Source organism: Protopterus annectens, chromosome 10.part0, assembly GCF_019279795.1.
Source record: "Protopterus annectens isolate FY-2018-M chromosome 10.part0, PAN1.0, whole genome shotgun sequence".
NCBI lineage: Eukaryota > Metazoa > Chordata > Ceratodontiformes > Protopteridae > Protopterus > Protopterus annectens.
Window position 1 is genome coordinate 879,708,847 of NC_056744.1, and position 25,463 is coordinate 879,734,309.

Genomic DNA, 25,463 nt, shown 5'->3' on the forward strand with positions numbered 1-25,463 from the left:
AGTAAAAGCAACTCCAAAACCAATGGTGTTTTTGTTAAGAACTTTAGAGAAGCTGCCCCTAGGGTTGCCAGCTTTTCAAATGGCCAAAGTGGGACATTTTTGGTACAAACATCAGATTTTACAGGCCGGCACATACCAACGGTCCGTACAAAGGATAGAACTTAACCTTTTTGCCTAAATAAAAGCTTATTCTTGCAGCATTTTAGTTGCTTATTCTGTTTCTTATAACATTTAGGTATTTTAGATACAGAATAACTGTTTTATGCAACTATTACATAAAATATAGGAAATAATTTTGTCCTAAAATCTCAGGACATTTGCCATTTTTACAATTTTTTGTCAGGGCACAACTGCCCAAAGAGGGACTGTCCCCTCACAAAGTGGGACAGGTGGTAACCCTAGCTGCCCCTTTAAGAACAAACCAGGAAAAGCAGCATGATGACGCCATCAACAGAACAGAGCTGTTAAAGGGGCACTAGCTCAGATTTTTTGCTAGAGGAGTTTGTTTACATTTTAGTACTCTAAGTCACATGTTCAGCTAGAGGCAAGGTTTTCAAAGAGCCTTTTTAGCATACTGCAGTTCAGATTACACAAACCCTCAGTGGGGGTTGTTAGAGGAAGTGCTTAGAACTTACAGTTGCAGCCAGTTTGTCCTTTTGTTTTCCTTCCCCCACTCATGAGCAGTTAGATTAGCTGGATTTTACATAGGTAGAGATGCTGTCTTGTCACATAAAAACTTGGAGCATCTTTAACAATGAAGTGATAGCTAATTTACTATGTACTTGTTTTTGCAAAACTGTGTCTAATAAGTATTCAAGCCTAGGCAATAGTATTTTTTATGCTTGTTGCTACAAATATTTTCCCTCCTCCACTAGCAATTATTTTTCATACTGTCTGTTATTAGTGTTGCTTGTTAGTGTGCGTCTGTGTGTGTGCGCTTTTATAATCATACAGATTTTCCCTCATTTTACAGCACAGCATTGCTTTGGACAGTTGTGCCTTGCAACGAAACATGTTGACAAGCAAATGTTTAAATATTGTAAAATAATAAAATATTTTGCATCTTTTCTCTAACACTGTCATGCAGCTTTGGAACTGAATGTAATCACTGTTCTAAAAGTATCATTAGCTGATGCTGTATGTTGTCCTTCAGAAATCACGCCATAACTGTTTGTCTAATAGTGATTCCATCCTAATGGATTTCTTTTCTCACTTTTTTTCTATCATTCATTGTGGAAAATTGTGGAAAAATGTTTTCAACTTTCGCATCTTTCCTGCCTGTTTGACTGCAGTACAATTAATTTACACTGATTAGCATTTGAAAGCTGAAGCAAATGCAGTCTTTACATTTCACCATATACTTTTCTGTACCATTCCTAATATATAATAGGTAATTAACAGGGGTACATCTGAAGTAGTTAACTTAATTTGCTCAGCAACCTGTGGGTATCCGAGCTCCAAGCTCCTCCCCTACCCATAATGCCCTGCCATCTCCCTCTAACCCTCAGATCTCGTTTGCTGCGGCTTCTGTAAGCTTATTAGAACGAGCTCCAACAGTGGTATCGTGACTTGGGCTTTTTTATATATATTTCCTGTCAAAATTTTCTATACCTTTGTGTGACTGAATCCCATAGCCGGCCTTAGGCATAGGCTAACTAGGCGGCTGCCTAGGGCGCCGCTGTAGCAGAGGTGCTTTTCTAGTATTTATTTGTTGTAGGTAGACCAGGATGGGGGCACCAGATGGTGTGGTAGGGTGCGCCGTGGAGCCCTTTTGCCTAGGGCACCAGTTGACATAAGGCCGCTTGAATCCCTTATAACTCCTTTTGTAAATTTAGCTAATTTTAACAAAACTCTCATCATTTTTTTTTTTTTTTTTTTTTAGCTTTTTTCCCCTCCTCTGCCTGTGTGTGAAGGTGTGTGAGTGTGGGCCTTTTTTTCTTTTCTAGTGTGTCCGAAGGTTCCAAAGCTGTGTTCTGTTAATGCTCCAAGTGTGGCCATAAGCTGTCCCCAGCGGATGGCCACACTCTGTGTTATTTTCCTGGGGGTTGATCACCTCTCTTCGGGCTGCACTATTTGTGCAGCCTTCAACCCCAGGGCTTTGAGGGATAGGAGGACGAAGTTAATCCTCGCGGTCCTTTTGCCCTCGGATTCCACTTCGACGTCCTCCTCTGTGGCGCCAGCCACGGCTGCCCCACTTACCACTTCTGATCCCCTGGCCGGGACTCAACCTCCCTCTTTGGCCCAGGAGGAAAGGGACAGTAGAAAGAAAGACAAGAGGGAGGGAGAGGGGGAAAAAGGCACCGCAGCCACAAGAGGCGGTCCCAATTTGTCCCTTCAGGCCCGCCATCCAAGCAGCTTGCCTCTCCTCTCAAGGTCTCCAGGTCTTCCCCCTCCTGGCTTCGTTCACCACGTTTCGACCCGGACGAGGAAACCCGGTCACCTTCGAGGGCGTCTAGGCAGCCTTCCTAGCTGGCCTGTGCGGCTTCGTCCAGATCCACAAGAAGCTTATCCGACGCTGACATGGACCGGATGATGCATTGATTTCTGCAGGCCCAGATGCAGATGGGAGCGCTCTTGCCCCCCCCTCCCTTTGGGGGGGGGGAGCTCGACCCCTTTTTTGCCCCCCATTGCTCCTTGTCCGACCCGCCTTCGGGTTTTGGAGCCTTCGGATCCATCTAGCTTTGGAGCCAGGGTGATGTTGGCGCCAGCAGTGGTTTCTACTATGGCACCGATTATACCCTCGTCTGTCGGATCCTTTTTCGGATCAGAGCTCTTGGGGCCGTGGGTTGAGCGTCGGATCCAGAGGAGTTAGTGGGCCTTAGGCTCCATTGAGGTCGGAGCGCACTGCTCTTTCAGATCCGATCGGATCATCTCTGGCACAGATCCACTTGCCGTATCCGAGGAGACTGCTTTCGGATCCAAGAGAAAACAGTTCTCCCTCGGCGTTCGACGTCATGGAGAGGGTTCTTTCAAGGGATTCAAGGCCCCAGGCTCTTGCTATGGATCCACCCGCCATTCCCTCTGACGGGCCTGTCCTCCATCATCCGGCCCCAGGGACAGCCTGCACCTACGTCCCAGATAGTTCCCCTGGAGGAACAGGACATTGTTGGTGAGGCCTCTTCGGACAGCCCCCCTGAAGAGGTCCCTCACAAACGGAAGTGCAAGAGGAGGCACTTGGGACTCACCTGAGTCCCTCACGGAGGACACAGACTTGGAGGAAGGGGAAGGTTCCCCAAGGTCACCCCCCCGAAGACGTCTCCTTCAGAGACATTATGGAAATGCTACGCATTAGAGGGAGATGGTCTGCCCAGAAACCTTCCTCGGGTGAGTCTGTGTTTCTGGAGGCGTTTGACGCAGGCCCAGCTACCTCTTGGATGTCCCCTCCCGCAGACCCCCTGGTAGACTTCATAACTACCAGGGAATGGAAGGAGCCGGACACTGTCGAGCCAATACCTGAGACCGGACAGGATCCTCAGACCTCCCATGGACAGGACAGTTTGGAGCAAGGGTGCCCCAGTGGATGCCATGGTGGTGGTGGCTGCCACTAAAAAGGAATTAGCACAGGAGAGTTCCTTGGTACACCCTCCAGACAAGGAGTCTCGGATGATGGACTGTTTAGGAAAGCGGATGTTCTCTTCAGCGACCTTCTCTGTAAGGTCACTGAAATATCTGGCACACGTGATTTGACTCCAGCAGGACCTGAACAAGGAGTATGCTGGGTCACCCCCAGAGTCCATGTCGGCCGAGGACAAGCGGACCTTCTCGGCTCGAATGGCCATTCTCAAGTCTATCACCAACACATCTATGTGGCTTCTCTCCCATGCTACGGAGGGAGTGGCTAGAGCTAGCAGAACAGGCGTCGTCTTACGTAGACAGGCCTGGCTCCATCTCTACAATTTTGCGGAACCCTTCAAGGTGTCATTCACGAACGCCCCTTTTGATGGTTCTACACTGTTTGGCAAAACCATCCGCGATACGCTCCTCCAGAGCGAGAAAGACGGGAAGACGTCTGCCATCGGGATTCGCTTCTCTGCTCCTCAGCGGTCCTACTCCAGGAACCAAAGAGGACAGAAGAAGATGTGGTTCTGGAAAGCTCAACAATTCCGTTTCGCTCCGGATCCCTCGTCCTTCAGAGGCAGAGGAGGGCAGGGTGGATGCCGGCCCAGGGGCAGAGGGGGTCCAAAGAGCTTTGGGTCGAGAGAACCTTTTTCGGATCGACTTGCGCAGCAGCCCTGAGGGGCTGCCCGGCTGCTCCTGTCTGGAGGCAGTCGGGGGGGCGCTTCTCGGAATACCTAGCAAAATGGGAGTCAATTACAACAGATGGCTGGGTGCTCAGAATCATATCCGGAGGCTATTCAATTCCTTTCCTGTCCCATCCTCCCCGATCAACAAAACTCCCCAATGTTCCACCCGATCAGAGGGAGGCAGTAGCATTAGAAATTCGAGGGCTGCTAAGAAAAAGAGCTATCCAGCGTGCCCCCCCCCCCCCAAGAACAGTTCGGATCAGGCTTTTACTCCAGGTTCTTTTTAGTGCCAAAAAAGACGGGGGACTTACGACCCATTCTCGACCTGTCAACACTGAACCTGTCAGTTGCCAAAGAAAAATTCTGGATGGTCACTATTCAATCCATTCTTCCTCTTTTGCAGGAGAACAACTGGATGTGCTCGATAGACCTCAAGGATGCGTACTACCACATTCTGATGGACAGATGATCCAGAGGGTTCCTCTGCTTTCGGCTGGGAGCCAGCCATTATCAGTTCAGGGTCCTACCCTTTGGTCTCACCACAGCCCCCAGGGTGTTCACCAAGGTCATGGCAGTTGTAGGTGCCCACCTGAGGCTTCAGGGAATACAGGTCTTTCCCCACCAGGCATCAACTCTGCTCAGGTAGGGATTACTTTTTACACCTAGCCCGTCACCTAGGGATCACAATAAACCACCAGAAATCCTCTCTTCAGCCTACTCAAATTTTGGACTTCATAGGGGCCAGGATAAGACACTACTCAATCCAGAGTCTTTCTAACAGTGGACAGACTTCGCAGTTTAAGCCTTCACATTCTAGACCTCTTACAATCATCAGCTCCCCCAGCGGAACTAGTCCTGAGGGCCCTGGGATCCATGGCAGCGGCCATCAATCTGTCGCCCTTCGCTCGCCTGAAGATGAGAATCCTTCAATGGACATTACAAGTTCAATGGTCCATTCTCTTACACCCCATGTCTACTCCTATTCCCTTCAGCAGGATTTGCAGGGAGTCGCTTCTTTGGTGGCTCCACTCCAAAGATCTTTGAGAAGGCCGCCCTTTTGTTATACCCCCTCCCCAAGTCACGGTGACCACGGATGCATCTCTCCTCAGGTGGGGGGGTATTGCATGGGCAGATCCGTCCAAGGCACGTGGATTTTCACAGAGACCTCACTGCATGTCAATGTTCTGAAGATGAGGGCGGTGCTTCTAGCGTTGCAGGCTCTCCATCCCCTTTTTCCTCCAGGAACTATTGCACTTCAAACAGACAACATGTCGGTAGTCTGGTACAAAAACAAACAGGGGGGAACCAGATCCTATCCACTTTGCAGGGAGGCCATAAGAGTATGGGAATGGGCGATATCCACCAACCGCTTTCTCATAGCAACGCACATCCCGGGTCGGTCAAACATCTTGGCGGACAGGTTGAGTCGGACCATCCTCTCACCTTACGAGTGGTCTCTGAATCCAGCAGTAGCGGAACAAATCTTCCTCCAATGGGGTCAACCTTGCTGCGATCTCTTTGCCTCGCCTTTGAACAGAAAGTGCAATGAGTTCTTCACTCTGCTTCCCCCACCAGGGGAAGTCCCCAGAGACGCTCTAGTTCATGCTTGGCCATCTGGTCTTCTGTATGCTTACCCTCCTCTTCCATTGATGACAAAATTCTTGCAGAAAGCTTGTCGGTTGGGGAGCAGAGTTATCCTCATAGCCCCATTCTGGCCTCGTCAAACCTGGTTCCCTTGCCTAGTACATCCTCCCTGGATCTTGGATCCCAATCCGGATCTGATCTCTCATCCTTTAGGATTGAAGACCCCCGACGTGGACTACCTCAGGCTCGCAGCTTGGTTGATCCAGTTCCCCTAATGGTTAGGACTCCCGGTATATCTTCCTCGGTTAAGGCCATCCTGGTGGCCGCCCATAAACAGACTACCAGGAAAATCTACAAGAGTAAATGGAAACGTTTCTCTGTCTGGGTGGAGCATAGGAACTTGGACCCCTTCACGGCTCCCGTCCCAGCAGTTCTAGACTTTCTCTCTCACACATTTGATCAAGGAGCTAGTTTTTCTACTGTTAAAGATCAGTTAGCAGCTATTTCCCACTACCACGTTGGAAACAGTTCAGGGCCCCTGGCGTCCTCCAAGATTTGCAAAACATTCATGAAAGGAACTTTTTTGTTAAGACCCCCTATTAAAGATGCAGTACTTCCATGGGATCTTACCTTAGTTCTTCAAGCTCTGACTGGGCCTCCCTTTCAACCCGCTGCTTTAGTCGACTTAAAATATGTATCTTGGAAGATGGACTTCCTGATTGCCATTACTTCTGCTAGAAGAATATCGGAGCTTCACACTCTTTGCAGCAAACCTCCATACATCTTTCATAAAGACAGGGTCTCCCTCAGAACTAATCCCTCTTTTCTGCCCAAAGTGGCTTCAGAAGCCAACATAAACCAGTCCATCAATCTACCTGTCTTCTTTCCAAATTTCCAAAACAAAGGAGACTTCATTGTCTGGATGTTCACAGACAGTTATGTTTTTACTTAAACAGAACAGCAGACTTTGAAAATCTGATAAACTTTTTGTTTCCTTTGCAAAATCCTGTCTGAGGGAGCCAGTCACTAAAGTAACCCTAGCCAGATGGATTTCCCATTGCATTGTCCTAGCATACAAAAGTTCTGGTCGTCCTGAGCCTCTGAGAGTGCGAGCCCATTCTAAACGATCTATGGCTACTTCTGCTGCCTTCTGGTCAAGGGTTTCTTTGGACGACATTTGTTCAGCAGCTACTTGGGCTTCCTCTCATACTTTTATTACACACTATAAACTGGATTTAATATCCAGAGGACGTGCATCGTTTTGCTCCGCAGTGCTCCGGAATATCCTTCCATAAGGGCCTCCCAAGTTGCTGGTAGCTGGGGACTCTGCCCCCCAGGTTGCTGAGCAAATGATGTTAACTACTTCAGATAAGTTATGTACTCACCATAACGTTCCATATGAGTAGGTAACTTCATTTGTCTGCAAACGACCCTCCCACCATCCCCCGGACCATTAGTTCGTTACCACCAGATCAGGATATGTCCTTGTTCACTTGACATCACTGGAACGTATTGTAATCCTTTTCCTAGGTTATAGAATTTCTATTGCCTTTTTTTCTGGCAAACTCTATCTGAGGGTTAGAGGGAGATGGCAGGGCATTATGGGTAGGGGGAGGAGCTTGGAGCTCAGATCTTTTAGCTTGGAAAGCTGCCGGCTCGGATCCGAATCGGATCTGATACCCCCAGGTTGCAGACAGAGGAAGTTACCTACTCAGATGGAACATTATGGTGAGTACATAACTTCTTTTTTTACTAAGGCAGTAAAAATTAAGTGCTGCAACCAAAATCTCATGCCATCGAGAACCCTATATTTTGACAAGTTATAATAGCTACTTTTTTATGTATGCATGCATGTATGCAACCCAATGTACGTTTATGTTCATGTGGTTTGAAAATAACGGCCTCTTCGTGTGTTACTGACAGACTTGAAATTGTAAGCATTCTTGAATATCTATAAATTTCAGATATGATACATATCTGATAATAGAGATCGCAGTTCACAGACCTTTTAATCACGTCTTTACATTGACTATATGATAGCATCACATAACAGAGTGTTGTTTAGTTCAGAGAAGTGACAAAACCTAAAAATTTATACAGATGCAGTACTATCATCCTGGAAGACTTACCAGGACATGAATGAGCAGCAGTATTTACATAAGGCCTGCTAGTATACTTTTGGATGGCACACCCCAACCCTGAATGAGAAATATCCTAGTTGCACAAAATGTACTGTCTAGACAGCTAAACTGCAGATATCATGCTAGTGACAGAACAGTGTTCCCACTCAGTCACCTCTGGTGACGGCTCTCATTGCTATTGATAAGCGCTGCACTCCATAGCTGAATGCATCAAATGAAAACAAGGAGTCGTTGTCTCAGTCCAAGGATAGGACTGCCATCACCTTGTCAAATGTCCGCAACAGTGCACACAAGGTATGGTCAGTGTGCTGATGTTGCATTTTAGGTCTATGCAAATGTCTGACAAAATGCTGAGCATCAGTTAAACATTAAAGGGTATTGTAGCCATAATTACTTATTATGGAGTACAATAATATAATGCAAGATAGTTTTCTGTCAATTCACTTTCCCAACAACACAAACAGTTATGCTGTTAACCTACAGTGTGGAATTATACTTTTAGTACATCTGGGTGCTGACTAGCCTGCATCACATTACTGCATTGTCCTTGTCTTCCACTCTCTTATCCACATATGTGTGTGTTGTCTCTAACTTTATATGTGTGTGTGTGTGTGTGTGTGTGTGTGTGTATACAATGAATAATCATCAATGAATTTGTTCTAAACACAAAACATTGAACAGACTCATTGGTGATCATCATTATCACCACCTAAATCATCTAAAATAGTAATGGCAAATGTAAAACATGATTTGTGACTCCATTTGTACCTGCATATTTTCATATGCATCTCAATATTTAATTCAATACACATACATATATATGTGTATGTATACATGCATGCATATATTGCAATCTTTGTTTTATTGCCAGAGTCATGTGCATGCATATGCCCATGTGTATGCATGCACATAGGCAATTTATTCACATATGTATACATCTTATAATTAACAGACATGGTTGATACTAGCATCCATAGTCACACATACCAAAATAAAATATTTTCATGTTCGACCCCACAAATATGGTACTTATGTAAGTATATATTAATGACCACACAAATTCACACTCATTTTTATTCTACAAATATCTCTGAACTGGATATGCCCTGCATGCATACCTCCCAACTATACAGATTTTTGCCTCTTCTTTTTGGCCTGTTTAGCAAAATTGTGCTTTTATGGCAAATCATTGAGGACTGTAGTCAGAAAATAATGACACACACTTGAGTTTCAGACTTTATACCCTGCAGGAGAACCATGCTAATGCAAAACCTGTTCTATCAGTTTAAGTTTGTAAAAGCAATATTTAAAATAATGTCCCTATTTTTGGGTCTTTGTCCCTCCATTATTTATGGCTTTATCCAGATTTTTGAGAGGTAAGCCTGCATGATAACACTTACTGCAAAATTTAGCATTACACAGTGTGCTGTTTTTAATTTCTGAATACCCGCCTACTGCGTTATGTCCTGTAAGAGTAGCAACAATGTACACAGATTACATGGTACCTATAAGCAAACATTTAATTGTGCATTTTAATAAAAAAGTAAAACAAACAGATTTGTACTGTACCCTGACTTAAACTTAATCTTATTCAGTTTTGTGCTGGTTTGTTTACCTATTAATTTCAGTTTGGTAACCAAGAAAGTAGATTGCTGACAGACTCTTTTCAGTCACAACCTGACCTTCATGGTACAAGACAGAAACAGAAAATGGAAAATAGAATAAAGTATTTTACCACTTTCTGAAGGAATGTGTAACAGTTTGGCAAGATGCAGCAGTGGAATTCAAGCACGATGATAGATAAAGATGAACATAAATGAAGTGAGAGCAAACTATAGCTATAAGTTTGAAGACAAAACTAATAAAACTGGACAGACAAACACAATGTGAGACAAGATCCAGAATATTTTGGAAAAAAAAACTTGTATAAAGACATTGTGCATAATACACAAACTCCACAGATATAGCCACCCTGCTGGCAGACAGGTTCAGTGAAAACTTCACCCCCTGCCCCCCCCCCCCCCTCAGTAAAGCAGGACATCCCCAGCACCTGCCCTCTCAAAGGCACAAAATACAGTCTCCATGAGACCCGATAACATCCCTGGCTGTATCCTGCATGAACTTAGGCATGAGCTCTCAGCTCCATTAGACACCCTATTCAACCAAATCCTGAGCATCAGCTTCATCCCAGCAGAATGGAGGACAGCCACTGTCATCACTCTACACAAAGTTGGAGCTTCCACTGACCCAGACAATTATAGGCCCATCAGCCTAACTAGCCTGATCTGCAAGGCCATGGAACGCATCATCATGGACCTTATAAAGAAGGACATTGGCAATTTCCAAAAGCTTGACCCCACACAGTTTGGTTTTGTCAAATGGAGATCATGCCTGTTAAACTTGGTCAATGAAGCACTAAAGGCGGAGGCGTGTCCATATTCATTAAGGATATCCACATCTCCAGGCTAGTTGCACAGCATAATGCATCCGAGATTATCCAAGTGCAACTAACTCTGGGCAAAACCGCAATCCAAATTGTAGCTTGCTGCAGACCCCCCACCATGCCCCAGGATTCCCACTCCTCATTTCTTGATACCCTGGTAAGTATTAGGGTACAACCCAACACTCTAATAATGGGCGATTTCAACTACCGCCCCATTAACTGGGAAAACTACTCATGTACCAACTCTTTTGCTCAACGTTTTCTAGAATTCATAAATTCCAACGCCTTGGATCAACTTATTCACACCCCCACCAGGGGCAGCAATATCCTAGACCTGGTCATTACCAACATGGGAAACCGGTGTTCCACACCAGAGGTCAATTCCTCGTTGATGAGATCCGACCACAAGCTGATCAGCCTAGGCATCCACATCCCACCCCTAATTAGGGAATCTATTGTAAAAAACTTCTCCAAAGCCAACTTCACACTTCTTAAGACAGAAGTGGCAAACTTCATGACACCCATGCAGACGGACAATAGAGGTATGACTGCTGAATCCTACACAAATGCACTTTATAAGCACTTAAACGAGTGCATGGATCATGCTATCCCTAATAGAACCAAGATGTTATCCTCCAAAAAAAAGGAAGCCAATCTGGTGGTCCTCTGCCATAAACAAACTACAACAGAAGAAAGAAACTGTTGCAAAAAATAGTAAAATCCCATGACTGGTGGAACTCCCTGGTCAACCTCAGTAAGAAGCTGAGATCCCTCATAAAATCCTCCAAAGCTAGTTACGAAAACAAAATTGCCCCTGACTCTAAAGACAGCCACAAAGCATTCTATAGCTATGTCAAGAATCTCAATGGGAACACTCAGATCTGCTCTGAGTTACAGCACAAATGGCACTAAGTATACAGAATCAACTGATATTGCCAACATCCTAGCAGATAGGTTCAGTGCTAACTTTACCCCCCTCTCACCCCCTAGTGGGCCCATCTGTATACCGGAAGAATGCAAAGTTCCTATAATCATGGCTGCACAGGTAAAAAACACACTCTCCAAAGCAAAGAACACAGCATCCATGGGACCTTACAATATCCCAGGCTGCGTTCTACACGAACTACAGAATGAACTGGCACACTACCCAAGTACCATGTTCAATCATAGCCTCACCTCAGGCTTTGTACCCACTGAATGGTGCACCGCAACGGTTATCCCACTCCCCAAAGCGGGAGCCATGACGGACCTTGGGAACTACCGCCCCATTAGCCTGACGAGTCTGGTCTGCAAGGCCATGGAACGTATCATTGTGGAACTCCTAAACAAAGACATTGGTGATCTCCAAACTCTGGACCCTTCCCAGTTTGGATTTGTAAAAGGCAGATCATGTCTCCTAAACCTGATTGTCTTATTTGAAGCAGTCCCCAAAGCCATAGATGAGGGTAAAGTGGTTCACACAGCTTATCTAGATCTCGCCAAGGCTTTTAACACCATCCCCCACTCTGGAATTATAGATAAGCTCACTAAACTAGGTATAAATCCCTATGTCACAAGATGGGTTGCCAACTGGCTCACGGACAGAACCCACCACTGTAAAAGTAGCAGATTCCAAATCAGACTTCAGACCAGTGACAGGTGGAGTACCACAGGGTTCAGTCCTGGGTCCTCTCCTGTTAGCCTGCACTTCAGAGAAGTTGATAGCAAACACAGAAGGTCTTTGGCTAACAAAGTTTGCAAATGACTGCAAACTAGGAGCCATAATCGAAACTCCTAACGATGTGGACAAACTACAAAAGGGCCTCACTGAGACAGATACCTGGTGTCAAAGCAATGGCCTGAAGCTCCGTGCCAAAAAGTGTATTGTCATCCCCTTTGGTAAAAACTCTGTACCCATGAACTACCACATAGCTGGTAGTCTACTTAATGCCGAAAATGTGATGAGACTGTGGGACACAAGTGGACAGTAGTCTCTCCTTAGATAGTCACATCACCACAGTGGTCAGGAAATCCTTCTACATGGCTCATCAAATCACAAAAGGATTCTCATCCAGAAAAAAATAGGTCATTGTTCCCCTCTACTCATCACTCATTAGACCCATTATAGAGTACAATGCCCCTTTTGGTATGTACCTCACAAGACATCTACAACAACTGGAAAGACCACAGAAATACCTCACAAAGAGGATTACTGGCCTCAAACAGATGCCCTAAGCAGACCATCTCAAAAAAGTACAGCTTTACTCCATCACATATCGCCTACTCAGGGGCGATCTGTGCCTAACATAAAAAAGCTATGTCATACGCAGAGCTATTGGACATTCTCCACTTAAAGAAATCCCAATCCCTCCGAGTTACATGCTCTAGGGACCTAAACCTTGTCACCATAATAAACGGAACATGCTGGAGGGATAGATTCCTGTCCCAGAGACTTCCCATACTCTGCAACAGACTACCTATCTATGTCAGAGCTCCTCATTAGCACTCTTCAAGAAAAATCTTGATGATTGGATGGGAAATGGGAAATTCACCCCAGGGATCACTTCTGTGGCTCTGCTCGACAGGGGCACAGGAAAATAATCTTCTTAGGTGGCGATAGCCAGGGTACATTTTTTGGCTAGGCTTATATAGGCCCTAGGGTCAATAGCCTAGTACCTACCTATGAACTTCTTTGAAACGGTCACCAAAGACATGGATGAGGGGAAGACGGTGCACAGCGCCTACCTTGACCTCGCCAAAGCCTTTGACACTATTCCCCACTCGGGCATAATAGATAAACTCTCCCAGCTAGGCCTCAACCTGTATGTTACCAGATGGGTAGCTAACTGGCTCACTGATAGAACCCACTCGGTCAAACTTGGGGATGCCACCTCTAGTAATATACCAGTAACGAGCAGTGTACCTCAAGGATCGGTCTTGGGGCCTCTACTGATTGTGATATACTTTTCTGAGTTGCAAGCCAAAACCAGTGGTCTATGGCTGACCAGGTTTGCAGATGACTGCAAGCTGGGTGCTGTCTTAAATTCCCCTAGAGATGTGAACATCCTCAAAGCGGGCCTTACCCAAACTAATGACTGGTGCCAGAAGTATGGCCTCAAACTGAATGCCAATAAATGCACCATTATCCTCTGCAGAAAATGTCATCCCCACTAATTATCACATTAATAGCAATGTATTAAACATGCAGTCAGTTGTGAAGGACTTAGGCACACAGGTTGATAGCAACCTGACTTTTGACCATGATACTGCCTCTGTTGTGCGAAAGGCTTTCTACATGGTCCACCTCATAAGTAAGGATATTTCATCGAGGAACAAGGAGGTCATAACATCACTGTACTCGTCCCTTATCAGACCCATTATTGAGTACAATGCCCCCTTCGGCATGTACTTTGCCAAGCACATGCAGCAGGTGGAGAGACAACAGAGGATGTTCGTGTTTCACTGTTTCAGTCATTACACTTGGGTTATCCTGCTGGCAGGCGACCCGCAGTCGGCCTGAGTTCCAAAGTCTTGGTCTGGCGTCGGTTGCTGTCGCCTCTTCCCTGACGTCAGTGCACCAGTGGTATAAAAGTTGCAACCGATGCTATTTTCTTCAGTTTTTCTTGCCCCAGATGTTAGGTGCCCCCCAGATAGGAAGGCTGGAAAGATAAAATTATGCCAAAAAACATGCATATATTACTATAAACATTTCCTTCATCTACAAGCAAGTATACCACATAGGTAGTATAGAGATGAGAAGTACAGAAAAGTCCCAGCCTTACTTGCCATGGTGCCCAAAGCAAAAGCTGTTCGCAAGTGCCGGTCGGCCGACTCCTGAGATTTTCAAAATTGAGTTTCAGAACCGAAGTCTTCAATAAAGCTAAGTACCCCGTTGGGAAACTTTTTCTTGCTCCAGACCGATGTCAGTAAAAGTTAATAATTGTGTTTCTTGTGGGAAGCAAATACCTCATAAGGACTTTCACTCTTACTGTATTCCTTGCCTAGGCCCTGATGACGACATTACTAGTTGTCGGTTTTGTGCTAGATTCAATAAACGCACTATTAAACTTTTGTTTGATTTTGCTTTACATTATTTTGGCCGAAGGTTTAATTACATAATGCCGTTGGAACAACCGATGACCGGAATTTATAAAAACGCAAAGACAAAGAAAAGGACAGGAATCCGAGGTCCAAAACCGATGACAAAGCCTCTTCTAGGCCAGTCGCTGGTTCTCAGTGAGGCGCTTTCGCAGCCCCTGGCACCCGCTACTTCAGAGCCACAAGCCATAACCGACAGCCATGTGGAGACACCGAGGCCTGTTAAAACTCAAGGTATTGGGCCTACGGAAACTATACCCTCAGATGGGTCCGGAGCCTCTGAGCAGGCATCGGCTTCTGAGGGTGTTTTCAGACCTTCACAGCTTACAATTAAGCCCACTACAGCAGCAAAGGCAAAGTCAAAAACTCCATTAAAGACAAGGAAACAAGTACAGCATTCTCCAGAACAGTCATCCATGCCAAAGAAACAGATGCTTAAGATGGCCGAAGACCTAATTACTTTAATCAGGGGTTCCCATCCCCCTCCTGACAAAAGGCCTAGGCAAGACACTGATTATGATTCCTCTGACCAGGTTTCCATTTCCTCTGATTCCTCTTCTGAGCAGGTATATTCTCTCCCTCCTTATGAGGACTCTGATGCAGAAGAGTCCATACCTTCAGCCTCTCCGCCTGAGGATTATTCTTTTGGGGAAACCCTGCACACCATGAGGGAGCATTTCTATTGGGAGAGCCCAGGATTATTCAGAATCCAAGAAAAGGCTCAGAGACTTCCTTTTCTTGCCTCAGCACAGGACCCTGGCTATCCCCCCCTGTACTTGATATTGTTGATGATGTTTTTTCTGAATCCAGTCTGTCTCCTGATTCTTTACCCCCTGCACCAGTCAAGCCAGACAGGTGCTACAGAGTCCCTGACTCTCATAAATGTCTTTACAAAAACCCCGCTGCTGACCCAGAAACAATTTCTCAGGGTCCTAAGGGGGTTAAGGCTTCCACTGCTAAAAATCCTGTCCCCCTCAGATAGGGATTCCAGAGCTCTGGACAGATGGGGGGAAAAACAGTTTACACTTCTGCTACTTTAGCTGCAAGAGCTTTAAACTGTCAGTTTCACATGCTTAAATGCCAACAGTACCTCATGTCATTGTTAAAACAGAAAATGGTTTCAAATACAGAAAGTCCTGACAGTAAGGAAATGCAGAATTTATTGCATGCAGTTGAACAAGTGGGAAAGCATACTCTGCAATGTGGTTTTGATTCATTAGAGGCTTCTTGTAGAGCCGCGGTTTACAGGCTCTGTTATTCAAAGTCATGTTTGGTTGAAAGAACAAAGTTTATCTCACCATGTTAAAGTAAAATTATTGGATGCTCCATTACAGCATGATATTTGTTTGGTGTTAAGGCAGAAGAGGTGTTAAAGAAAATGGAGGATAAAGCAAAGTCAATGCAGACAGTGAAAGATTTCATACAGGTTCAACCACCTAGATTTAGCAGAAACTGGCCTTCAAAAAATTGGTCCTTTCCAGTGTCAGACAGGCCACAAAGAGGCAGATACAGACGCCCAAGAGGCAGATCTCAGCCCCAAGGCTCCTATAGACCTAAACAATGGGGTGCTTCAGCCCCCAGAGGAGGGGAAGACAGATCACAACCTTATAGGAAACCGTCCCAATGACTTCTCTCTGCAAATGCCAAGCACTTACCTTTTGACAGCACCCCTAGGGGGAAAGCTAGCACTTTTCTCAAAAAATTGGCACATGATCACCCAGGACCAATGGGTGCTGAATATTGTTTCTCAGGGTTACAAGTTCCACTTCCACACGCTTCCAAAACCAAAAGGTATACCAGACCTGCCACAAAACCAATGGGCAGAGGCACAAAAACAGATTGCTGCTCTTATGGACATGGGAGCTATTCAAAAAGTTCCACAGCAACAACAGGGACAAGGATTTTACTCAAGACTTTTCTTAGTATCCAGAAAGGACAAAGCCTGGAGACCAATACTGGACCTGTCAATTCTAAATACTTTCCTGGATGTTCCAAAATTCAAAATGTTAACACTACAACAACTTCTGCCCATGCTGGGCAAGAAGACTTGGCTAGTTACTTTGGACCTCAAGGAGGCATACCTGCATGTCCCAATCAGACAGTCTTGCAGAAGATACCTCAGATTCATAGCAGGCTCAATGCATTACCAATTCTCTGCACTGCCCTTTGGCTTATCTACTGCGCCCAGGGTCTTCACAAAATGCCTGGCATCAGTAATTGCATTTTGCAGGCAAAAAGGAATTCAAATATATGCCTACTTGGATGACTGCCTTATTCAAGCAGAGAGCAAGGACATTCTTCTAAAGCATCTGGCATTTGTAAAAAGATTGCTAATTTGCCTAGGGTACACAGTAAACAAAATAAATCAAAACTAGTGCCCTCTCAAGAGATAATATTCCTGGGTGCAAGCTTAAATACAACTGCCCAGATGGCTTATTTCACGCCAGACAGACAACTGACTCATTACAAAACCCAGCTCCCTGCAAGAAAAATTCAGCAGGCCCTGGGCTTAATGGCATCCTGCATTCTACTAAATCCATATGCAAAACTGCATGTGAGGAAACTACAATTGTTTCTAAAAAGTGTTTAGACTCAGCATTGTCACAGCCTGGAGACCATCATAACTTTAATTCCCTGCTTAAAACAGGAATTTCGATGGTGGTCCCAGGCCTGTCACCGCAGCAAGGGACAGCCTTTCACCTTGCACACAGCCAGGCAGACGATAACAACGGATGCATCCGATTATGCCTGGGGGGCACATATGGCAGGAAAATGTATTCTGGGCACGTGGCCCAAGGAACAAATGCATCTTCACATCAATCAAAAAGAGAATGCTAGCTGTGCATAATGCCCTGACAGCTTTCAAGGACCTAATACATCCAGGGCAACTATTAATAAAGACGGACAATACCACACTGTCAGAATCTAAAACAGTTAGGGTGGCTTGAATTACCACTACTATTACAATTTAATCAACTCACAATTGCCCACAAAGCCCTTTACCAACCTAGTAACACCCCAATTCTCTCTACCCTTATAAGACCTTATAATAATCTGAAGAATCTGCGCTCTGCCAACAAAATGTTGATTCACACTTCCTTCTCAAATAACTTAGCAGGCAAATCTTTATTTTCAAACACAGTGGGTAAAATATGGAATCAACTACCAAACGATCTGACCACCCTCACCTCTCTCCCAATATTTAAAACCAAACTAAAACTCTTTCTCTCTAATCACTGGTTATGCTCTTGTAATAACCCAGACTAACTATCTTTTCTTTCCTTTTTACAAACTATCTGACACTAACATAATTTTATTCTCTACCATTTATCTCCACTTCTTATTTCATTACTACTACCCCTTCCATCTAGTGTTTGCACTCTCTTCACTAGTTATCTATAATCCTATTAACCTTATGCTTCTGTCTCATTCCTATTTTTGTTAACTCAGAACTATTACTCTATACTAATGTCACTGCCTAACTAAGTTTTCCTTATATTGTCTCAATATGTTGTTTTTGAAATGTCTAGTGCTTCTATTGTAATGTCTAAATGCTATGCAATGTTTTTGTATATTGTTATTATACTGTATAACTGGAGCTTTTCTCCCCGGGCCTCCACTGAAAATGGACATGTATCCAGTTGGACAAACCTGATAAACAAAAGTAAAATAAATAAAATAAACATAAACAAGCAAGGGGGCACACATTCCTACCCCCTATGCAGACAAGCCATGACTTTGTGGAACACAGCATTGACCTATCAAGTACATCTGCAGGCACAATTCCTGCTGGGAACAAAAAATACACTGGCAGACGAACTAAGCAGAAATCTCATGGATCCTCACGAATGGAAACTAAATCCACAAGTGTTCAGAATGATAACGAGGAACAGGGGACGCCCAGACATAGATCTTTTTGCCTCCCCTCACAATTACCAAATACAGAAATTTTGCACAAGGACTTCTCACTCTCAAGCATGGAAAGTGGATGCTCTATCATTCAGCCGGAAAGGCCCAACAGTCTATGCCTTCCCTCCTATGCCTCTTCTCACCAAGGTGCTACTAAAAGTCAGACAAGAAAGGCCAAAAATGATCCTGATTGCACCAGACTGGCCACACCAGCAGTGGTACCCAGTCCTAAAGAATTTGTCTCAAGGCCCTGCTTGGCTTCTACCTCAAATTCCTCATCTTCTGACACAACAAAACAATCAGATTCTGCACAGTCAACTCGGAACCTTAAATCTGGCAGCATGGCAGATAATGTAGCCACTCAGACTGCACCTCTCTCTAAAGCTGTTATGGATGTCATTTTAGAAGCCAGGAGGCCCAGCACTAGGAAATCTTATGCAGAAAAATGGAAGCGATTCTGTGCTTGGAACCAGTCACAAGGCCTCAAACCACTTGTCCCTAATATACCTCAGATTTTACAATACCTAACTGAGATGCTGGACAAAGGCATATCTTTCTCATCTATTAAAATCCATGCCGCTGCCATTTCAGCTCATTACAATATTGAACCTCCTTTTTTTTCACATCCTCTACTACGACAGTACCTCAGAGGGTCAAAAAATATAAGACCCCCAAGGAGAGCACCAGTACCTACTTGGGACCTCAGTTTTGTTTTAGAAAAACACACTGCCTCCTTTTGAACCAGCCAGCACAGCTGATCTAAAATTCTTGTCATGGAAAACTGCTCTGCTCCTAGCAGTAACTTCAGCAAGAAGAGTCTCAGAGTTGCAGGCATTAATGGCTGTGGAACCTTTCCTCGTTTTTCATCAGGACAGGGTTTCTCTTAGGACAAACCCAACATTCATGCCAAAAGTGGTCTCCAATGTGGCCTTAAACCAAACCATTCATTTACCTACTTTTTACCCAAATCCCCAGAATAAAGGGGAGAGACTTCTGCACGCTTTGGGTATACACAGACAGCTACGTTTCTACTTGGACAAAACAAAAGCTTTCAGAAAAACTGAGCAACTGTTTGTAGCATATGCTGCAGGATCATAAGGAAAGCCTATTACAAAGCAGACAATCTCGAAATGGATAGGACACTGCATCCGCTTCTGTAATGCGCAACATGGCAAATCAGTGCCTAAGGGCATTAGACCTCATTCTACCAGAGCAGCAGCCTTCCTCCAGAGGAGTACCAACCAAAGACATTTTAGAATCTGCAACCTGGAACTCTGTGCACACTTACACCAAGCACTACCACTTGCACCTCTACTCTAAATCCAGAGCAGTCTTTGCCACTGCAGTTCTGCAGGGCTTGTTAGCCTCTCCAAATCCAATTTAGACCCAGCCACCCAACCTCAGCTTTGGGATTCTACCCAAGTGTAATGACTGCAATAGTGAAACACAATGAACATAGTACAGTTGCGTACCTACCATAAATGTAGATTTTCGAGTGTATTCACTGTTGCAGTCCAGGTTACCCACCCACCATGCCCCTTTTTTCATTGCTGGGACTTTTCTGTACTTCTCATCTCTGTACTACCTATGTGGTGTATTTGCTTGTAGATGAAGGAAATGTTTGTAGTAGTATATGCATGTTTTTTTGGCATAATTTTCTTTCCAGCCTTCCTATCTGGGGGCACCTGACATCTGGGGCAAGAAAAACTGAAGAAAATGGCATCAGTTGCAACTTTTATACCCCTGGCGCACTGACGTCAGGGAAGAGGCGAAAGCAACCGACGCCGGACCAGGACTTTGGAACTCGGGCCGACTGCGGGTCGCCTGCCAGCAGGATAACCCAAGTGTAATGACTGCAACAGTGAATACACTCTAACATCTACATTTATTGTAGGTACACAACTGTACTTTCCTGACCAGGAAAATCCATGGTCTCAAACACCTATCCTATATATATATATATATATATATATATATATATATATATATATATATAGGCTAAAACTCCTGTAACTCTACTCAGTCTCATACAGAGTGCTCAGAGGTGACCTGTGTCTGGCATACATGGCCATTTCAGACCCAGCCTTGATGGAGGTCCTGCATACCCATAAGACAAAGTCCACTCGTGCAACCCACATGCAAGGCCTTAACCTGGTCTGTGACATTAATAGAACTTGTTGGTGGGATAGATTTGTGTCTGAAAGACTCTCCATCTATGGAATAGACTCACTCTCAATGTCAAGCAGAGTTAACTCTCTAACCATCTTTAAAAGGAACCTGGATGACTGGATGGTAAACAGAAAATATACCCCTGGTATCCCAACTGTGCCCCTGCTGGACAGGGGAGCAGGTGTTGACTGTGAGAACATGGGTGAAATTCTTGGTTAGGCTTGTAAAGGCTTTTGGGCCAATAGCCTAGTATCATCCTATAAGCCTATGAACGTATAATAGAAAATGATTTACATCTACAGTATATATATATATATATATATATATATATATATATATATATATACATATATATATATATATATATATATATATATATATATATATATATATATATATATATATATGTATATATATATATATATATATATATATATATGTACACACACACGATGTGGTAGGACTGAAAACCTAAAAACTAATATTCAGAACAGTTTTGGTTACACAAAGGTGGTGATAAATTGTGCTAATAATATCCCATTAACTTTGATGCTGAAATTAAATTAAATTGAAAAATAAATACACACATTGGACACAAAGTACAGGAATGAAATAGAATCAGAAACAATGACTTGAGAACACTTATGCGTGAAATTACAGTATCATTGTATTTGTTATTCATCAAGTCATTAAAGTATGAGGAGATTCCTAAAGAATGTAGATGTGCACATGTGCAACCCATATTTAAGGGATAGGGGACCAGGACAGATCCAGATTCACAGAGACCCGTAACTTAAGATTGGAGACATGCACTTGTTCAACCCATATTTAAGGGAAAAGGGAACCGAACAGCTGCAGAGTCATAAAGACCCATAACTTTACTTTATTTTTGTGGCAAAAGAATGGAGAAGGTTATTTGCATAATGTATCAGAATTGAGAAGACTAGCCCCCGGATTCACTATACTTCCGTGCAGGACTAGCTTAGTCCTGCTTGGAAGCAGCGTTTAGGAGCAGGACGGCAGCGTGCCAGGCATATTAAGGAAGGCACGCTGCCTGAGCTCCTAAATGGACATGGAGCATGTACGAGTGCAGGGGGTGCGTCTGATAGCAGAGCTCACAGAATATACACACCCCTGCAATCAAGAACAGCAGTTTAGGAATACAAATGAGTGAAACCGCTCATAGGTGTTTGCATACCCCCAGCAACATCCCCCCCAAATTTATAAGAGCAATGGTTAATATATAAAATATAAACAAGCTTCTTTTTTTAATCAAGCAGATAAAATGTAACTGTAGGTGCGTGGGTTTGCCCATTGCTTAGCTTGGTTTATTGCAACTTAAATGACAGAATAGGATAACAATCAAGATATATGCAAATGAGGTTACTGCAATAGTGTAGTGGGCAGAGCATTCGCCTTTTGAGCAGTCTTTCTCGGTTCGAGTTTCACACCAGTACCTTACATTTTCCTTGTCTAATCACTTTATGAACAATATTTTTTGTTGCATAACCTACTAAACATATATTTGTGAACTGGAGTACTGCATTAAGCCCAGATGTGAGGTGTCATTCCAATAGTGTTGAAATCCCTAATAAACACAATGAACTCCATACAGTGTATGTACACACAAATCATGGATACCGAACACATATATAACATGTAATGAATAATAAATCAATGCCAAAAAGCAAATAGTATGCAAATTAAAAATTAAGCAACACTAAGCATTACACAGCCCAGCTTACTAGGCATAAGCATTGTATAGGCCAGTTAACTCAGTTTGCCCATTGGTATACCCCTTTAAGCAATGACAACCTCAGGTAAGCCGGTTTGCCCATAGCTTATCGTTTTCAGAACCATCCAATCACAGCGAAGTGCGGGAAATCGGCCCTATTTATACCATATAGGTGGGAATACATCTCATAACTTGTTGCAGCTTCCTCCTGTAGGCACTTTGACGGGTATGGGAGAGCGTGGACGCTTTTCGTACACACCGCTGGGGCATCCAGTAGTTCAGAGTCATGGCAAGATCCTTGTGAAAGAACATGACCAGAGACTGCCCCAGGGCCAGTACCAGGGTTACCAATATAAAGCGGAAGCTTGGGACCATCTCACCTGTGACCTCACCAGTGCCACTGGCATACCCCAAACTGGTGAGCAGATGAGGCATCACTATGCCGACCTGAAGTGGAGAAAGGGGGATCTGTTGAATCAGTGAATCCAAGAGGCTAGGAGGAAGAGTATGTCCCATCCGTGTGTAAGTATCAGTCAACTACCTCTTTAATATTTGCCAGCTCATGTATATTATGGATAGATGTAGCTAAATATTCCTCTTATGTCTTTCACATTGGCAGTTGAGTGGGCTGCAAACCAGGAAGCCCATGCCTGTAGATTGCAGCGGTTGAAACGTGAGGTAGGTTAGTAATACTCTTGCATGTACTGTCGTAGGAAATAAATCTAAATGTAGTAGTAAGTTAATTACCTGTATAAAACCTGTATTTTTAAGGCATGTACTGCATACACCAGAGAATATGGCAGGTACAGTCTCCTATAGGTTGTATGTAAATAAAAGCATAATAGCCTGGCAATAAAGGTCCAACTGCTGGACTGCATGTGTTTACTCTGGTATCATATGTTAATGTTGTGTTGCAATCTCTTAATAGTATTGTTGTATTAAGCAATGTTACCTACACTGCGCTACATAAATAAAATGTGTAGTAATATCTGTATCACAAGAGGTCACATAGTGCAACTGAGAGAGACTTGTACAGAAAACAGTGAAAAGACGGAAAACATAATCCAAATAGCACACTCAACTGAGACGTGAACTGTTGTATTTTTAGCACACACAGCCATGGTTCAAATCCTTGCAGTGGTAGTAAGCTGTATGCAGAATCATACCCCACAACTGTACAGATATGTCCAGAATGTCCAGTAAATTGGCCTATATCTGCTACCTGTCACCCTGTCAAATCAGTGGGATGGTCCCAGACATTTAGGCAGCAAATAAAACAAGAAAAAGAGTTTCAACTCGAAAGCTTGATGTAATAAACCCTGTTTTATATGGATGGTCATGCTCTTCCTTTTGTTACTGGATTTAATTTTGTGTTGGTTTACCAGTACATCTAGCTATTATACACCTGTTTCTTGGACTTTGTTAGGCAGCAAATAAGAAATACAACTGATTGTCCGACATCTGTAAGAACAAACATGTCACTCTAGCAACTCCCCAAAATGTTATGAGAGTAGTAAGCCAAGTATGTCCCATCTCCATCCCCATGTTGTGAAGCTGTGACCAGAGTGTGTGTAGTAACGCAGTGAGATGTGCATAATACTAATGTAGAATCTGGTAATGTTTGGCAACGTTCAGGTAATGCTAACAAACATTGCCCCCACAGGTCTGTACAATACAAAAACTGTGCCTAGAAATAAAAGATTAATATCCTGTACTGGTACTGTTGACTCTGGTATTGTATGGCATTGTTAGTGTTGCAGTTGCTCTGAATAATAAGGTATTACTCATCACTGTGACCCACACTGTGCTATATAATAAAACCGTCTAGGAAATCCTGTATAACAGTGTAGTAATTACAAGCTCAGATTGTAAAACCAGAGGAAACTTCTAGACAGAATTCACAGAAGAGATGCACATCAATATCTATATAGCACACACAACTTTGATGGACACTGTTTTATTTTTAGCATTCACAGCCATGGTTTGAATCCTGGGAGTGATAGTAAGCGGTATGCAGAATCATACCCCACAAGTGTACATAATTGTCAAGAAAATTGGCCCATATCTGCCGGCTGTTACCCTGTCCTCCTGGCATATCCGTGTGCTAATCTTCTACATGTAGGCAACATTTCATGTCATATAACTGACAGTCAGGCCTGTACATATCTGGAAAATGTCAATGAAAACAAACCTGACATTGTACAAATCACCAAAGGTTTAAGAGGGCATTAGTCAAAATATGTCCCAGTTCACCTGCATGTGGTCAAGACATGCCCAGAGTGTGTGCAATAAGAGATGGGCAGGTATGTGCATTAACATCAACCTGGAATCTGGGAATATGTGTAGAAACAGGTAGTGTTAACAAACAGTACCTCCTCAGGTATACCAGGTAAGAGGTGTATACTGTAGGTAAAACTCAGTTCATGTATATAATTGTCTACATCCATACCACTGTCCAAAGTAAGGCCATAGGGTAGTTTACTAAAACCTGTAAGGTACAAAACACAGCACTGACTAGGAAAGTAATGAAAACTACAGGAATATACTAGTTGTTAATTGACATCCCCCCCCCCCCCACACACACACACCATATCTGCAACAATAAACTAAATACAAAACTCAAATTGGTATGTGCTCCATTAAATCTGTTGTTGGGACATATGGCTTATTGTTTGAGAAATACTTTAATTTGTTCTTGTGCATGTGCCATTTTGAAATACACCCATATTGGTAGCATGCTGCCATCAATGTTACCTGCATGTTGTTGTAATGGGCACTGTAGTCCCATATATGCATGTGCTCTGTTTGTTATGCAACTGTTACATATCTGGCGTTTCGGGTTAATGGTAATATCTATGCATGCTGTTATACCTAATCCTGGAATGTGTTGACTATTACTAACCCACATATGTTGTAAATTTGAACACCATAGCACGTTTGGGAAAATCGGTCCCTGTGGATGCACCTGTCCCACCTCAGCTGGCCATGACACTGGGCACCAGCATGTCTGGGGCCCACCCAGGGACTTTTTCATCTGCTAGTCCTGCACCATCTTCAGGTGGAACCCCCTGAGGCGATGGGGCTTGCCTCCACCTGGGAGTGGGCGCGGACAGGACATGGTCACCCATTGCCAGGTCCGGGGTGTGGTGCGTAGCGAGCTC

General features: G+C 43.9%; 1 protein-coding gene across 1 annotated transcript in view; it reads left to right on the forward strand.

Moving 5' to 3' along the window:
* MTF2 (metal response element binding transcription factor 2) overlaps positions 1-25,463 on the forward strand; it is a gene marked incomplete in the record, with an annotated part of 1,616,286 nt that overhangs the window by 366,300 nt on the left and 1,224,523 nt on the right.